Here is a 12,620-nt window from a genome sequence, read left to right on the forward strand (position 1 = left end):
GTTTAATAGCATGAAAACTGAAAACGAGAAAAACGATACGTATGCGTGGTGAAGTACGTACTTGCATTTTCAAGTGTTCTTGTTGACTTAACTGCAACTGTCTATTCGAGTGAGAATGCGTAAATGTTTGGAAGCTGATGAAGAGCATTTTGAACATCTATTACAATATTTTGACGATGTTGAACATGTAGTAAGTAGCAATGGCAACAGATACCTTTTTTTTTTTATATGCATTTCGTCAGCAAGGAATGGATTAAAATCATTAAAATCAGTTGAGAGTGGAGTAATAATATCTGTCGTTGAATTCGACTTGTCGAGTTTGTCGAATCGTAATATTTGTTTTTCTATGCCCTACATGATTATGCCCTAAAACATGAAAATGATAATGAGAAGTTTCCCTATCTAGAAATATTTCGTTTGTCACAAAGAAATAGCTTTTTTTAATCATAGAACTTCTAAGAAACTAGTTCCGTGATAATTACAAAATTAGTTTTAGATCATAAAAATAAAAAGTCTTTCGCATAGCACTTCCTTCTCTCTAAATAGTTTAATGAGAACGAGATATCTTGTATTTATCTTCAATCTTAATGATAACAAATTTTCTGTTCCTTTTTTAACTACTTAAATTTATTTACTTCTGTTTATAGTTCCTTCACTGCGCTCGAAAATCATTGTGCATAAGATTTCATTAAAAGGATATGACAAATGAAACTTTATTTGTGAGAATGATACAGATTTCCTTTAAAAGAAAGATGATTAAATAATGTGTTTACAGTGGTATAAAATAATTATCTTATAGTTAAACAATAATTACTCGTGACTCTTAATTAAAATATACAATGTAATATTAATTAATAAATACAAATGAATGCAACTGTTTATCCTGCTTATTTTGTCGAAAGCGATGATTTTGAAAGTTCATCTATCGATATATACACGTGGCTATATGTATCTCCTGTTTATTCAAAATTTTCATATAATAATAAATATACTTACTATCTCACACTGATTCCATATTAATTTTTATACGTTATTTACAAAATGTAAAAATATTATTTACATATTATAAATTAAAAAACTATAACGGTTAATAAACTTCGACGATTTTAACATTTCAAAATGATACACATTTTGAATAAATAAAGTAATTCATTTTTATAAAATGTACAGAACTTTTCCTAAGGATTGTTGTTTATGCAATTTACTAAATTAAGAAGAAAATTAGTAATTATTAAATTCATTATCAAAGCGGTTATTATTTGATCGTATGAAACTTTATTATTTTCGATTCATAGAATCTGCAGTTTATCGATGATTCAGAAGTCGATGCGATGAGAAATTTGTATAAAAAGGGGAAAAGACAATAAACGGAATCTTTTTCGAGGCATTGTCAAAATAAAAAAAGGAAGATCTGGAAATGTGAGTACAAAAATTTGTCGAGCACATAGAACTCTTACATAAAGTTTCAATATTGTCCTGGTTAACAACAAACAGAATAATGAATACACAACGTCGTGCAAAATTCAATCATACAAATTAACTGCTTGCATCAATTTCGTTTACCTTGTAACCCAGTCGAATCGTTCGATTCGATCGAACAACTGGTGAAAACGCCAAGTGTTTGTTATACTTTCAAATTATGCTATTTCCTGAAAATGTTGGTGACCAGCGATCGACGTATTAATGACGTCCTGGAAACACGACATAAAAGTTTCATTTTGGGAATAACGATCGTATTGCAATTCTGGAAGTTAGTAACAACTCGACGATTAATTTAAAACAATAAAGATTATTATACTTTGATTATTCTATGTACTTTTAAGTTATCTAAATGACATGAATTCTTCTTTTACGTAAAAGGAAACGTACGAGTATCATACACATGTATATGTAACTTTAAAAATAGAACACTTTGATAAAGATACCTTAGAAGTTTGAGCTTCGATTTTTAAATAAATTTATTGAATGTAAATAATCGGAAAATGTTATTTCATTAATAGAAAACACGTTTGTGTTACATTCATGTTTGTGTAACTCTTCTATTTCTATACACGTGAACAAAATTTCTATCAAGATATATCTTTTACGAAGAAAAATAATATTTTAATATTATAGGTATACTGTGATTACAATAACTTTGCAAAAGAATGTAAATTTCTATTTCTTATTATAATTTATTATACCATCTTGTTATCTATTATTGCAGTGTGATAACATCTATCGTTACTAATGTCAATTGAACTTTAATTATAGATTTACAAGCATATCTAATTATAAGTTTATTAATTTGGAAATAAACACTTACAAGATAAAAATTATGAACAGAGATTACAATCGAATTTCTTGGAAGAAAATGATAAATTGGCAGCAAAACAACGATCTTTAGAAAAATAATTATTTTATCAAGATAAGAAACGACAGGGGGTTTGTTTTTCTCTCTCGTAGATTTCTGCGAAACAGGAAAGCTTGCGCAATATGTTTGTCCAATACGGTGTTTACCTTGTAGTCGGTGAATCTCGATAAAATGCAGTGGTATCCGTGACGATCTCAAATAGAGTTTGATGATTCGTCAAGGTGTCCCGTCCAAATAGAAAAAATATTATCTACAGATTTGTCGGATCATATAAATATCAAAGTTATAACAAATATGCTCAGACGTTACAAGCTACATGAAAGAGACTGAAAGCTGAATCTAAGATAGGTAAGTTTTAATTGTATATCAAATATACTAAATTTGTTTCGAACAAACAAATGCAATCTTTATAATTACGCTTCATTGTATGATATTTTGCAGTTACTATATTTGTGGAATCACATCAAGTGATTAAAATGAGAGTACTGTTCGTAATTCTCTTCGTTTGTTTACTGGCCATTTCAGCCATTACGGGTTGCAGACCAGCAGGTGCACTAGTAAGTAAATTTGCTAACGATGAAAATTAAACTTAAGAGTATCAATTTTGTTATTATATTAAACTAAGCAAAACTTTTTCAGTTGTTTGAATCCGTCAATTTGGACTAGGGATTAATTAGGAACTTAATTTGAATTTGTTATTTCATTCGAATTGAAATGTCTTTTCAAATTTCAGTTAGAATTGAGATTCTTGTTAGATGGCATAATGTTATTTACAACTTAGTGTATTGCTTACTCGTTCTCATTAATCAGCTCTTATTAGTCAAGTTACTTCCAATTGCTCGAATTCAAGTAGCTTGATTATTACAGTGATTATTCGTTCAAATAGTAATATACATGTACTTGTTACTTTACCTGACTTGAGATATTATTTTTACTTTATAGAACTATTGAAAAAATGTGATTCTATTATTAATAATTAATAGGGAACAAATTTTCTCGCAAGTTAAGAAAAAATTCAACCCCGAAAGGGTAAAATTTAAGTAATTTTAATTCATACAACTTGATTCGTACAAATAAAAGCTTAAATTCAAGTTTCTCGAATTCAAATAATTTGACTAATCTGAATTAACGATTAATTTTATGCGAATAATTTTCCAATCCAATAGCTATACGTAATGTAGCCAGATATTTCTTTAGAGAGCAACGAAACTTATGCGTCGTCTGGGAATTTTTCGAAATTTATGTCACGCGTCAATTGGCTCGTTCGTATGGCTAATCATCGGGTATAATTTGTCGTAGTGCTCTGATGACAAAGATTGCTGTGAACCGTTGATATGCAACCCATGGGCTCGCCGATGTACCAAGAAAATGGGTCCGCCAGCACCACTAGAATCGGAAAATTAGCTAGAAGATCAAGCCGCGCACGTGTTTTGGGCCGGCAATGGATCATTTTTCGATTGATATCAATGTTATTTCGTTTGTCTACGAATCTAGTTAGATACTCGCCATATTTAGAATCTTAAAATTGAATTTATTTGCCTCTATATTAATATATGTATGCGTATGTATAATAAATATAAGATATATTCGTGCTAAATTTATTGTTCCTTACGTTTCCTTATCCAAGGTCCTATATCTTTCTCTGTTTGTTAAACAGATAAATTTATGTACGGTATAATTTGTAAATAAATTACGGAACTGCTCTGACTAAATTAATATTATTAGTAAAATTTGATGATAAATATATACAGTGGTTACAAAAAGTATTTACACACCATTGTATTTATAGTACTATTTACTACATACTAATTAATAATGAATTGAAATATACGTAATTCAAAAAACAACATACGCAAGTGATAAAGCGAAAGAATCTATTATATATACACTGTATGTATTAAGATTCGCAAGAAATTATTGAACTTCTTATAACAATACGACAATAACATTCCACGATAACATGAATGGGTCTGTGATTTCAACCTCGATCGACTATGTCGACCGTATAAATACACGAAACTACCGATTACAAGACAGTTTAAGGCGTACTTCGACGCTGAAAGCGTGCAGATACAAGTTAGTATATCTCTTTATTCTCTAAAATTATTTGTGATCTGAAACATCAAATTATTATTATTTGCCTGCAATTACTTTATCTACTTTGAATAAAAATATGAATGTGGAAATATTTTCTAATTTGCTGTTTCCGTTCACACATACTGTAAATTTCATTGTAATTAAATTTCTAAAAGAATACATAACTTGAATTAATATCTACAACAAATATAATAGAATAAATATTTTATAACTTTTCTTTCAAACATATTTCGTTCATATTAAGTTCAATTTTTACGTTGAATTTCACCTGAATTCTACACAAAGCCTTAATATATAAAATTATACTCGTTTTCTAGAAAGCTCCTCAATTAGTATTACTCATATAAATATGTGCTATAACTAGCATTCATACTGTCAATGTTAATAGCATTTTTAGTCCAGAATATCGATAAATTGTATTTTTAATGAAACGGAAAATTCCAGGACCCGATAATCTGAAAGAAAATGATTTAAACAAATGTTTCATACTGGAAGGAATTAAAAATTTACATTATATCAATTTTGTCGCTTTGAATCGTATCGAATCTCTGTCCTGTGAAACATAATTATTAAATTTTTGAGGAATAATCGCAGAACCTGCTCAACCATACGTAATAGAAGTAATGTTTCAATTTCACTGCACATTTTGTATAGCGCAAGTATAACAGCAAAAACGAATGTAATGGTGAATTTTTATGAGCTATGCGCAATCGGACGGAATTCAACGTGAAATATGAGAAAAGTTTGCAGTTATGTTCACAACGCTTCTGTTATGTTTTTCCTATTAGATCTCTGTATAGAAATATATGTAATTAGCACGAAACGTTTATAAATAAGGAGAATAATCATGAATAATAGACAATTTGTTTATTAAGCCTAATTAAAATATTTGTTCAATTTCTTGTACGTATCATATTTTCCTAATTTCTATGCTTACAGTAATCTTTAATTATATTATGTTCTTTTCAATAATTGTTGCAGCTTCGATAGCTATTGAAATGCGATTTCTGCTGTCCATGTTGATGTTTATGGCAGTTTGTACTGCAGTGCTGTCGACTCGATCGAAAGAAACCGGCAGTTGCAGCCCTTGGAATGGAAAGGTACGTGCATCAGGCGTAAAACTTATAAAGTACAAAAAGAAGTATTTTTCTTTATAAAATATATTAATTCCAAGGTATTTCATTTATACCTATAAATTATTTTTCTTTGTATTTCCTAAATTATCTTAGAAATTATAGACATTTCTGTTGTTTAAATCAGAGGAATCATGTGATTTTATAACAGATTCAATAATTAATAAAAAAAAAGTTACTTATGTGTTGAAAAACTGAAAAAATTTGTAAAATAAAATATACATAATATCGGATATCGATATTGAAGATTACATTTTCTTTTTTTATGCCGTACAATATTTTTGCTTGTAGTATCTTGAAAAGTGTATGTGCATGACGTTATTCTTTACATTATCACAGTGACACGTTTTATTTTTGTCACATTTAGATCGTCGCTGACGCTTACTTAAATACAACTTATAGTATTACAACTTAACATCACTTATATGACATATAAGAATATAAAAAATATAAAATACCTTGAACTTTATTCTACAAACTATTTAAAAAAAGTCATATACGACTTTTTCTCTGCTGCTAGTAATTTTTAAGTATACCTAATGCAGTGTGTACGGTTTATCGTTTAATCTTAAACGGTTCTGTAGACACAATTTCGCCACAGTGTCGCTAATATGAAATAACAAAATATATAATAATATATCTCTCGTGCATATTGATGATATACTTCTACAATGATATCTTCCACTTGTTCGAAGATAATAGTCAAGATTTTCTATTATCTAAGATCTTAACCCACATTTATTTTGTTTACAGGTGCTAAGAATTTACATTATATGCAATTTTGTGATAACAACACACTAAGCGTTATTTTACGACAATGTTTAAATAATCTCGTAGAAAATATGACAATAACCTAAAGACAAGGTTGATCCCTCATAGTTAGTTTCATACTAAGAAAAGTAGTTTTCCTTTGTCATCTTCTTTTTTTCATTTTTGGTATTAGTAGACTTCTTTTAATAATTATGTATACAGTAATATTTAACACGAGCAAAAAACGTGCAACTATCCAATTGGCAATGTTAAAGTTCTGTTATGAGTATGAAATATCCACATACACAAGTAAATGTTATATTCATATATATATGAAAAATTATATAACTTTTATGGAAAGTTTGTATTGTGGAACTTCGCAATTCGAGTTTGTATAAAGCTTGAATTTCAATATATTTATTATACAATGAATATCGATATATTAAACATATAAAATATCAAGTACAGTTTAGTTACCATAGCACTAAGTCTTAACATCATTTTTTACATTGAATATTCTATTATTTTGTATTTCTGATTTTAGTGTACAGTGTATGAAGATTGTTGTCGCTATCTTCTTTGCCATACATATGCAGCTAAATGTGTGCTAAATCCAGTGCATATTCCAGGACAAGACAAAAGACCTATTGGAAATGGACCATTTCCTCCTGGTTATCCAAGCGATTAAGTGCTATGTAAAATTATTTACGTTTTCGCTCTTCCCCTTAAACTCTTTATTCATCCATAACAAAACGACTCTTCTGGATTTTTATCTTTCTCTAGGAAAATAGAAAAGGTACTTTAACATCTTTAATTTTTGTTTAATAAATTTTGATGCTTTTTAACGAATCGTATAAATATGTACCCTCGTTCGAATTGAACATTCCTTATTATATAAAAAGAAAACAAGCAATGAAATGCTTAAAAATATCAATACGTATTTCGTCGTCTTCGTTGTTACTATAACAGCTGAATCATATGGAACCATGTAAATCGACGGCTAAAAAGAAATAAGTGACTGATAAAAATATCTGCTGATAGCAACGCAAAAGTAATATTAAGATAAGAAATACTTCTCACAAAAATTATTTTTGTAAAACGTTTCAATTTTCATTTGTTCTATGTGATGGTTCATTGTGATATCAGTTTCACTGTTAGCATGACTGACTGTTAGCATATGTTGTTATTTAAATAAACGACAAATTATCACTGCTCGTTTATATTACATATAACATAGCAACATAATTTGAAACTTCATCCGTTTCTGCGGATGTTGCGTGGAAAATGTCAAAGTTTTCAAATGACCTAATCTTTCGGCAGTTTAGTGGTAGTATCATCGTAACGATAAGTAAACGAAATTGTATAACAAACAAATAACGAGATGCGTAAAAAAATTTTTAATTTCGAAATTGCAAAGTTGTGACGTTGTATGGTGGTGTTTTTCAAAAGCAGATTTACCAAGGAGGGAAAGAAAGCTACGGTTGCGGCGCGCCGGCTTGTTGTGCGTGAAATTCAGTGACGTTAAAAGAAACAAAAAAAAAAAGAGCGAAAGAAAGGAAAAGAGAAATAATCGACGTTTTCACTTGGCTACCGTCTACGGATAAAAGGACAATATTACCGGATGATTCGGTTTTCTTTCCTGTTGTTTCCTATTAAGCGAATTAAAGAACAAGAGGGCTTTGTCGGGAGATCAATGGAATGTATAAAGCCTGCAATATGCAGTCGATGGAATATCGGCGCAGAAAGCAAAAAGTGCTCGACCATTTCATAGCGACGAATGGAAAAAGAATGTTCGCAGTGACTGCCTCTTTTCAATTGTTATACAGTTTAGAGTATAATCGGAGTGAATTATAATTGTGGGGAAAATAGTACGGCAGGTTTTGACTTCCTCGAATTTGCCAAGATACAAACTAAATAACAGGTCCAAAACAATCTTCAGTTACTATAAGTTGAATAGGTGACCTTTTCCTTCTTTATTTTCTATTTTCTTTTCCTTTTTTTTTTTTTATTAACGCAAAAAGGAAAAGAAGGATTTGTACATACGACAGAACGATTGAACTCGAAGATAGAGGTCGAAGGTAATGTTTCATTGTTTACGCTCATGCAGTATATTGTGAAATTGAAAAATGAAATCTGTTAGCAACAAAGACAACGGATTTCCCTATTTTATCTTCCTTGTTATTTTTATTCGCGTTTAGCCAGCAATTTATATTCTCCAAACGTTATCTGTTCAATTAATTCTTTTTCTCTTCCCTTCCTTCTTTCTTCTTTTTTTTTTTTTTTGGAGAGGAATAATTGTAAAGCATTGCTTTATGCGCTCTTAATACTTTACTGATGTAAGGTTCTATGAATGTTTTACAGATAACCAGAAAAAAAGAGATAAAAATATATTTGTTGCACGTATATACGTTGTGTACATTCAACTTTCAAGGACGAACTGTATCACGTATTTTCCATTTCCGACAGACTCCTTAGTTTTCCCATCGTATCTGTTTTGGAAAGTATGACGAAATATGTTGAAAGACAGTTATGTTATAGTTATATACATGTAATCTACATAACAATTATAACTGAAAGATACAAATTTGCTCATTATTAATTATAATTTTCTATTATACTTATCTTCTATTATCTTCTAAATACGTAATTGTAGTTAGTCACTTAAAATATATAAATTAACACGGATTAAAACATGTAAATATTAATATAATTTAATACTTATAATTTTAATTTAACCAATTTAAATTTAATATCTATAATTAAATTAATTCATAATGATGTAACAAACCTACTCGATTAATCTCTCAGTAATAAGTTTTAACACAATGTTCCCACCATATTTTTTTAATATAATATATATAACAGTTCTAAATGACATAATTGCATTTCACGAAATTCTACAATAAAAATGCCAAATTTCCTCCAAGAAGTAGGTCAGAAAGAGGAAAGAAAGTAAGACGTGGAAAATTCATTCAATAGCTAAGCTAATCGTTGGAACGAGAACTCATCAGTGTAATAAAAAGCGAAACAACTGCACAAACATTTCTTAAAACTGAATCACGTGTACTTGCAAGAAATATAACATTTCTCGCTATTACCCAGCACTCTTCCAGCTACGCACACGTGCCGCATACTGTATGTGTAATACACGACTTAAACAGCGGTTAGAGTGACGCGATGTGGCGGTATAAAAGCGTAGTATATTTCAAGTTGAGAAATCAGTTAAGGTCGAACTCTTGAGACGTTAGCTGTGAAGAAAGAGCCGTGAAATCGCTCCTACAGATCAAGTCACTTCTGGTGAGTAGAATTGCGCAGTTTCTTCGTGAAGGACGAATTACTTCTGAATAGCTGGCAACAACTTGTTTTTAAGCTGATCATCGTGAAACAGTGTTTGAAAATAATATAATTACAGTTACAGATTTCACGTATAAACCGTTTTTCAGTGATTGGTTCGATTCGATTGTGAATTTGAATTTTGGTAAATAATTTTAGATGGTGAAACATTTGAATATATGACTTGGAGTGAATGAATATCAAGAGAATATAAAAAATCGTATAAAGTGTACGAAGTGTAAATGTGAGTGTATCGTAAACGTCAAACTTTCTCAAATTTCTCGAATGCTCTTCAAAGAGACGAAAACGTTCGACAGCATGTTTTCCAAGTGACTTCTTCTCGATGCGTTAACTTGGTCGTGCATTGAACTTTGAACGCCTGTTGTCACGTATTGTTGTTATTTTAGTACGTTATTCATCTCGTCATTGTACACGCAACTATCGAGATAGTTATCTTCTTCCAAATCAAACACTATGGTTATAAACGTATTATTAACGATCTGGAAAAATAAAAATAAAATTGGCGAATTAGGAAAGAAGACAATTTTAAACTGACTATAGTGTTGCTATCGGTTAAATTAAAAATATTATTCTTTTAACGAAAAAAAATTCCAGACATGTCGATAGCAGAATTGTGTATTCGCATAATTTACATAAAAAGTGACGTAATAAAAAAACTCGAGCAGATAAAGATAATAAATTCGCAACTCGTCAATAAGTTATTTTGCAAAGGAAGGCCAAAACAATGTGTTTATTATTCCATATCCATTATAAAGCACGAAAAAATTCTGTCACATTAAATACGTGACAACCACTTGGCGAAGTAGATTGATGCCGTACACGGTTGGCCGTGGCCATATACTTTAGTCACTCTGATCGCTATTCAAGAACGAGTCAGGTCAGTAGTTAATGACTCATTCACGGACACCTGTGTACATCCTTCCTGCGCAGAACTCATACATATGCCCGGTCGCTTGCGTAATGAGCTAGAATGTTATGAATTTGAGTCCGACCTTCGCAGGAGAGCGTCTTTCACAGATCCGTTCAGACGAGATATAATTGAGTTAAGAAGTATCTTTCTCTTGATATATTCCGGTTCGTTTTGAATTTCTTCTAAAGATAAATGCCCCGAATTTGACAAAAAAAAGCAAGTGTTCGTTAAAAAATGTTGGTTACAAACGAAAATAAAAAGCAAAATGATAGTTCGATGGGAAACAATAAAATTCCTAGTGCTATACGAGATTAAAAAATTGAACAACAAGAAATGAATTGCATTGCAAGATGGGAAGAGAAAGTGATACAATTTTTTCTCATTTACAGTGTGAAAATACATCGCAAAATGTCCAAGTTTATGCTATTCGTTTGCGTCGTTTTGCTGGCTACAACCGTCATTACGGCCGTCCCCAGCTCCTGCGGTAGACACGGTGACCCCGTAAGTAAAAAGTTATTTTGTTATTTCTCTGAATGTCCACCAACAAAATGATGTAACGTTGGTTCGTTGTCAACGCGTTCAGTACCGTGAAAAAAATTTCGAAATTTAAAACGATATTAGAAATTTATATTCGAATATTTAATTGTCCTGATTCTCGACATACTCTGCCTTCCATTTTCCTTCAACAGTAGATAAAACAATATCTCTGTGTTTCATTCAATGAAACTATCACTTTGTAGACGTGTTGATCATCAGAAATGTTCGACGTCAGCTTGACACACAGGTCATAAAGAGGACCAGACGTAAAAATAATAACAGGGTTACGCGAACCAGTTCCGCTAATTAGAGTCTCGTGGACGATGAGAGTCTAAAATAGAATTTTAAAGCAGCCGTAATAATATGCAGCCAGAGCTGCACAATGTCATTTATACCAGCTGATAAATTCGCTAACGCGAATTTATTTCTTCATTTCAGTGCGTTTCCAACAGAGACTGTTGCACTAACACAAGGTGTCACATATACGCGAACAGATGTCAAGTACAGATCACGGAAGAAGACCTGATGGCTGCACGTGAAAAGATCCTTGGCCGGAAAGGGAAGGATTATTAAGTAATTAGCCATTTCAACGATGAGCATATATCAATCAAAGTCTCCCATTGAATCAAATCAACATTCAAAACCGGCTAATATCTTTGCCTCGAAGTTAATATTTACCTAGAAACAAACAACAGCGCATGATTCATGCAACAGATGTAAATATGTGAAAGAAATAAATGAAATAAATCGTACATACAAGCAAGTCTACTACTACTACTACTACATACTAGCAAGTACAACTACATTCATGTATTTTTTAACGGCTATCGTGATTATATTGTTGGGATTTGTTTACAGTCATCTATTGCAAACGTATGCTTAATACAAAATTAGCGTATATCACGAACAATGATTTTATACTTAGAATCAGTGCTGAAGATGGTTTTATTAAGTAATGTAGCTTATTAGTATAATCAACAATTAACTGTTCAAATAATAATTTATGCAAAATGTATGTTTGCAATGACTATCTTGTAATTTCTATATTTTCAGATTGATTTCAAATGTGATTAATATAATCATGACAGTCGTGTTTCATTACAATATTAATAAAAGTTCGAAATAACTTTATATAGCAAACGTAATATATTGAAAGTTTTCTATGTTAAGTGTCCAATTATTTCCACGAGCCACTGTATTTGAATTAATCTCCGAATTGACTTTACTTTTGTCAAGGTTCGCCTTAAAAAAATTAGCATTTATCTTTTAATTTCGACGTGCACATTCGATCGAATGTGTGACGATAGAGCGTTACGTGTAAAAACGAACGAGCTGTGGAACACAGCGTAGATGGAATTTCCATTCGACGAAGAGGTCACGATTATTAGGCTGACGATTATTATTATCAGCTAGTACGAGATTATTGTGCTTCGTTTCTGACGCAGGAAAGTTGCACGCAAGATAATATCCGCGTAACTTGTGGCAG

General features: G+C 30.9%; 1 long non-coding RNA gene across 1 annotated transcript; it reads left to right on the top strand.

Moving 5' to 3' along the window:
- Nucleotides 1–7,016: 7,016 nt before the first annotated feature.
- On the top strand, nucleotides 7,017–9,614 carry LOC138185887 (uncharacterized). Its single transcript, XR_011174741.1, has 2 exons — nucleotides 7,017–8,834; nucleotides 9,267–9,614. It is a non-coding gene; the product is annotated as an uncharacterized LOC138185887 (long non-coding RNA).
- Nucleotides 9,615–12,620: the final 3,006 nt, after the last annotated feature.

This window comes from Bombus flavifrons, chromosome 13, assembly GCF_040668555.2.
Source record: "Bombus flavifrons isolate JBK064 chromosome 13, iyBomFlav1_principal, whole genome shotgun sequence".
Classification (NCBI taxonomy): domain Eukaryota; kingdom Metazoa; phylum Arthropoda; class Insecta; order Hymenoptera; family Apidae; genus Bombus; species Bombus flavifrons.